Source organism: Lactuca virosa, chromosome 4 (assembly GCF_052849685.1).
Source record: "Lactuca virosa cultivar CGN04683 chromosome 4, Lactuca_virosa_CGN04683_v6, whole genome shotgun sequence".
Lineage (NCBI taxonomy): Eukaryota > Viridiplantae > Streptophyta > Magnoliopsida > Asterales > Asteraceae > Lactuca > Lactuca virosa.
This window is the reverse complement of record NC_136429.1, coordinates 498,347,802-498,354,845: the sequence shown is the minus strand read 5'-3', so window position 1 is coordinate 498,354,845 and position 7,044 is coordinate 498,347,802.

The following is a 7,044-nucleotide window of genomic DNA, read 5'->3' as shown; positions in this document are numbered from 1 at the left end:
CCCCAAGTTTTGATTTGAAAAAAAAATTTAGTAAAGATAAAAATAGAGAAAACTTCAAATTTGGTCCTTGTATTTGGTTGATTTCTTTGGTTTCAGCATTTGTGGTTTTAAAATTACAAATTTTCAATAGGTTTTGTTGTAGATTATAGTCTCTTGTAAATAATCATCATCAAATGGCATTTATTAACGTATCTCATATGTTCCTCATGTGAGGATAAAAACTCATATGTTCCTCATGTGAGGATAAAAATGTCTTTTCAGTTTCCCAATCACATTATTGTCATTATGGAAACAGTATACATCATACACTCACTCTTATACGCTTTAGCTTTCCGTTGTCCTTTTCGTCTTCTTTTTCCTCCATTATCATCCTTAAACCCAAGGCAACACCGATTCTACACATGATTTTTGATCATTGCAACTACATGTGTGTGAAGATAGTGTTTTAGATGTGGAAAATTCGACCACTAAACTAACGTTTTGATACGAGAGCCATATATGGTAAGTTCTTTAGTATCCATTAATGTGATGATTGTCGAAGAAAAAAAAAATTGCGATGGAGAAAATTACTAATTTGTTTCATCTTTTTGTATTTTGCTTTTAACAAAAGCAAATTCTAACACATTTTCTATGAGGCTTCACATGGTGGGAAGTTCAAAAAATTCTTAGGGGTTAGATATATGGATGGACAAGTGAAGTATATTGGCTTACTAGACATAGACGAGTTTTATGTCCAGGAGCTACACTTCGCTATGCTTGAACTAGGTTACACACTATCCCCTCAATCATTTATTATTAATGTGCAATTTATATGTTATCTAGTTTTAAATTTATAATCATAACCTACTTAACTAACTAATTGCACTTAGACAGTGCACCTAGTTAAATTTGTAGAATAGTTTAGGTAAGTTGGATATCGAACACAAGGAATGGATTTAGCTAATAAGATAATTACTAAAATTAATCTGAAAAAAAAAACAATAAGTAAAGAGGGGGGGGGTTCTGATTTTACAAGTATAGATTAACCTAAAACTAAACACTCAACTAAAAATGATTGTAAACAAGATTAAGAAAACACTTTCGTTTAACTTAGAATCCTCCTTTTCCTATGTGTAGTTACTAAGTATGGATTTATTTAGTTGGTTACCAATTTTAATATAGTTAGCAGTCTTGATCCGATCTCCTAATAGTTTCACCAATTCATGAACTACTATTTAATGATCATACACAAGCAAACACAAAATTGATTATTAATGATAATTGGGCTATGTAAGATATATATAAGATAATTATCGATGATCAAGACAAATTACCAAAGACAATTATGATCAAATTATGTTCTACAACATAACTAAATTTGTTACCTTTATCACTTAATCTAAGATGTGGCTAATCCTAGCTCTAGCAATTTAATGATCATAAACTGCTAGGTAAAAAAGTTCATGCAATTCAACTGGTCATTAAACTACGATTAACTTGAATCAAAGCAACAAAGATTGAAACTTTAATATTCTAGGTAATGATAATCAAAAACATGCATTAACCAACTTCATAAAAACCAAATTTAAGAAACTAGCACATATTATTAGGGTTCATCTACACTAAACGAAAGTCTAATGATTAGCTACTCATAACAGACAATAAGTACACAAAAACATAAGAATTTGACATAATTAAATCAATGCAAACTAATCAATTTGATGTGTAATTTTCAAAATATTGATCTTCAATCTTCTTTTCTTCCAAACGGTTGTTTTTTGCTCTTCTCTTTCTTTTGAATTCGACTATATCTCTTGAATTTCATATTCAACCTCCTCAAGTCAAATATGTAAAGGGATATTTATAGTTTCCTAAATTCGTGTCCCACGTCGTGAGAATTAAGGTCTCACGTCGTGAGCTTAGACTAAATTGTGTCTGGCAAGGAAACTGCATTTTGCGTAACTATCTTCTGGAAGAATTCCTCCTCGCGACGTGAGATTATAATGCTCATGTCGTGAGCTCCATTATTGTGCATATCATCAAGAATTTTCCTTTCTCCATGTCACGGTACTCTGTAGCCACGTCATATGACTTGTATTTTCATGGGTTTTCTTTCTTTTAAGCTCCGTTAAGCTCCTAGCTTCAACTCTAGTCCTTCCAAGTTCCATCTTTTGTCGATTTTGGTCCTTTTCCTTCAAAACTTTCATATTTGGCTGCAAAATTTAATTTACCTCAATAAGTACCAAATATATTTGCAATTAACCAAAATATAGCTTAAATGTTGTAACGCCCGCAGATTTGGGCTAGTCAATTTAGAGACAATAAGCGCTAAAAAATGAATTTTTGATAGAAGATTATTCAGGATAAATAATCTTAACCAAAGTTATAGTATATGTCACAAAAATTTTGTACATATAAAGAACGTTGAAATCCGACCTGTTGAAATTTCGCGATTAAACCAACACGGCTCCGCGTATCGTAAAAAGTAAATTTTTGACAAAATAGTTGTTAGCCTTAGCGATCTAAACGAGAGTCATAGTAGACGTTAAACCGAGAGTGTGCATATAGAGAACATCCAAATCTGACTTCATTAGAGGAATTTATGATTTTTCTAAGATTCAGGGTAGCAATATACAACTCGGAAATCGAATGTTAGATCGATCGATTATTAGCCGAGACAATCTAAAAGAGAATTGAAGATCTCGTTAATAGGAGCTCAACGATATAAAGACAGTAAAAAACGGACGTCGGATGACAAAGTTATGAATTTTTAACGGACTTTAACTGTCTAAGCCTGTTAAAATATAACTTTTAAAAATAAAGTCAAAATTAGCCCACATCTAGATTACGCGGAGCGTACCTCCCTTGGTACGCTTAGCGTACGCAAGCGTACACGCGAATCCTGATCGGGGACACTAGATCAGTACGCGGGGCGTACTGGAATTACGTTGGGCGTACGCTCAGTTTTGCTTAATCCACTCTCTTGGTCTTAACCCGTTAAGACCATAGCTATACTCTCAGATCTGGACCCCCTAAAGGCTCATACTCCATAAAGTTCATGACTTTAAGCCTTTGCATGGCTGAGGAAGTCCCAAACACAAAAACTCTCGCTCTTTAATCCCAAAAATGCTCATATCTCATGCATGGGGTGGTTTTGACGTCCAAGACTCCATTTTTATGAATCCACTCCATTAAAAACACTCAAAGGGACATATAGTAGGCTCTGGAGTTCAACAACTCATAAAGCTTCAAGCTTTGGGACCAAAAACCCTAATATGGACCATAATATGCTCAAATCAAAAGGGATGAGAAAGCTATGAGCTTTATACCTTCAAATGATGCTCCAACCACAGAAAAGTTCATATCCAAAGCCTGGACTCCAACTTCATTCTCTTCAATGCTCCTTCTTCACTCCAAGAATACCACAAGAACACTTAGAATCTCACAAGTGGACACTCAAGCTCAAGGGATGGAAATTAGGGTTTGGATAAGGTTGAGGTCTGGAAATGGTGGCCAGAAATGAGTCCATCATGTTCTTTTTATAGGGACACATCCCTCATTTAGGGTTTTCACTCTGGGACTAGTACGCCCAGCGTACTAGGTGGCTCAGCTTAAAAGTCACGCACATGAGTACGCTAAGCGTACACACACGTACGCCCAACGTACTCAGCTGCCACTTTTCTCAAATAAGGGACCTATCTTGCCAACACTTCAAAATATGACAGCTTCCTCGTTATAAGTCTGTTTCCAATGAACCTCATATACACGGAAAAGGTGGCGAGAAGCTGTACGCTTCTAGCAACTCGTCGCAGCCCCGAGGCTTCCTCATGCCTGGGTTGCAGCCCACGAACCCTAAATCATGGATGATCTGAAACAGGATGTTACAATTCTCCCCCACTTGAATTAGATTTCGCCATCGAAATCGCTCCTTATCCTTACTCAGATCCCAACAATTAGCCCGAGAAGCACAACCGAATCTTCAGAACATAGCCGATCCCCCTCAAGACAACCGAAATCAAACCGAAACCTCCAACTTGAAGAAGAACGAACCCTTCGATGTTGCAGAAACCCCCCTCTGCCTCTCCAACACTTGGAATCTGTAGCGGTATGTCCCCCCGACTGACCGTCCATGCAGTATATCCCCATGTCATTCGCTCATCGAATAACATACTCGATAAAGCATCTCCAACTATCTGGAATTGAGGTATTGTTTCAATATGAGGTTTTTTCATTAACATTTGAGCTGCTTCTGCCAGTGTAAATTGTTGTTGGTCATAACTTTTTTTGAGTTTCTTTTTTAATCCAAATTGGTGTAATTTGTAGTTGTTTTGAAGTTTTTGGAAATTCTTTTTTCATTATTAATGGAATATATTCCTTGTTTAGAGACGCACATCAAGTGTTCGATGAAATCCCTGAAACAAACATCACTGCAAGTTTAATTTTGTTTGTGACTTTATAATGTTTTACTCATTTGTAACACATGTATGCACATGATGTTTATTATTTTATCATGAATTATGAAGTTTCTGACAAATGTACACCTGAATCACAAACGAGGCTTGTATTTTTATCACCTTATTCATAACTAGAAGATTCTTTAGCTAAATTTCTTTCTCAAATGCAGCTATGTGGGTAACATTCACACATAAGTAACTGAACCACTTCTTGAAGAGGTTTTTCCAAAGCAATGGTGCATTGGTAGGAAAAGAATCGGAGATTACAAATATGAAAGTCAAGGAAGATGGGAGGAGGAAGTAAATGAGGGTGTGTTGAATGAGAAGAAAAACAAGACAAATAGAATTAAGAGTTCCAGTAAGAACCTAAAAGTCAAAACCTCAAGCAAAATTGGATTTTGTCCATCCTCGCAGCCAAACAAAACACACCATGATGGTTTAGAAATTAAGGTTTGATAGTTATTTCCCCTGTTTAGCTTTTAAAAAATGATTTTTGCCCACACAAAATTAGATTCTTTGACTAAATTATAAAAATTTCAATGCCTTTTTTTCTTCTTTCTATTGCATAAAAGTCATAAGTCAACTTCCCTAGCATCTATTGACAATTACAACTTTCCTTCTTTAAACATCGTGATTTTCCTTAATGGTTGGACCTAGTAACTAGCAACCAGTAAGAGATAACCATATTCCTCCTTTTTTTATTAGTTTTCTATAGTCAATAAATTAATCTTTCCTTTCGAAATATTAATGATTAAGTATTTGATCTACTAAGTGTTGGTTTAATGTTATGTATATAACAACGTTTTTAAAATTTCTAAACACACATATACATAGTTTATGATATTTGAAGTGTTAGTTTAAAGCATCACATATTGTTTAGGAGCATGAATTCATTAACCTTTTTGTTTATGTTTTGTGATTTTTTAACGTCTATATAGCTTAGTTTTTTTTACCTTTTTAGACACATATGCACTGCCCTACATAGCTTATCATATATGAAGTGTTAGTTTAATATACATTCTTCTAATGCTTTTTTGTCGGTATGTAATTTGATTACTTTTCCTTTCATTTCAACATTTGAATTTTGATATGTTGTTTTTGCAATGTGAAAACATGTTTAACCATTAATGAGACTAGAGATGTGGTCGAAGATCTTGATAAAGAAGTGAATGTTTTGGATGGCTGTTTTATGATAGTATTATGTTATCAGTACTAGCACAACATTTAGATTTATTATAATTTTTAAGACATTTGTGTTTTAGATATTAATAATATTATTTTTAGACAAGTTTGACTTGATGTAATGATATTATGTTTCAATTTATTATCTTCATTATCTTATTATTATTTTATATTCCATTTAAAATTAATTCGGATCTAATTTATTAATATGACTTTTTATGTTAAAAAAGTGACACTAAAAGTATGAGAATAATATTTATTTTAGAAATTAAATACTGCATAAAAATAGTGCCACTAAAGTTTACAAGTGCTTTAGTGACATTATAAAAAAGTGCCACTAAAACCCAATAATACTGCAGCGACACAACCAGAAAGTGTCATTACAGGCCTTTAGTGGCACGACTTTTAGTGGCATTTTTTTTATGCCGCTGATTGCCCAGATGGCCTTAAGTGTGTAACAACGTAAATTTTCAAACCAAATTTTTCATTTTTAAAACACATAAACTTTTATAATATTTCATAAAACCACAAGTGTCTCAAATGTCAACATAAATCCACAATAAAAGTCAAATCCCAGAATCCTCAACATAGTCTCGGGCAGGTGTGTACAGTCATGTCGGTGCCTTCCCGCGGTCCTGAGAGGTACTTGAAACACATAACACATAACACGGTAAGAACGAAGCTTAGTTAGTTCCCCAAAATACCATACACATCACAATAGCCACTCGAGGCTAACTCAATACGACCCTCCGGTCAATGTGTCTCAGTGGAGACCCTCCGGTCCCACAGTTCGGGTGGACCCTCCGGTCCTAACTCAATAAGCTCATAATAAATATACTCAGCATAAATCACAAAGACATAATGCAGAATATCACAATACTCAAGTAAGCACGTAAGACTCCTCGGTCACACGAAAATACCACTCATGGTAAGTATAGTGAGAAGACTCACCTCGTAACAAACAAGTAATAATCTCGTACACGAATCTCGAACTAACCTCCGCCTAACACATAAGATAATAATCTCTAATTAACACTTAAATCACGACTTGAAATAAACTAGGTTATTTTCCCTCTCTAACTCTTGGATTGGGAAAAAGACCATTTTACCCCTCCATGGTCACCATGACTCCTGATTGACCAAACCCTAAAGTCAACAAAAGTCAAACTCGAGTCAACAATCCATGTTGATCCAACTCGCCGAGTTCACCTATGTGACTCGCCGAGTCCCCATTGTTCCTCAGAACGTCGCGAAAACCCAACTTAACTCGTCGAGTAGTCTCATCACCTCGCCGAGTCACCCTTGTCCAGACTCATCGGGGAAAACCCTAGCCGACTCGTCGAGTCAGCTCATTGACTCATCGAGTTCCTTAAGTCAAATTGTCATTCAGACGTTTTAAGGCAGATCTACCACTCCAAACTCTAGATAT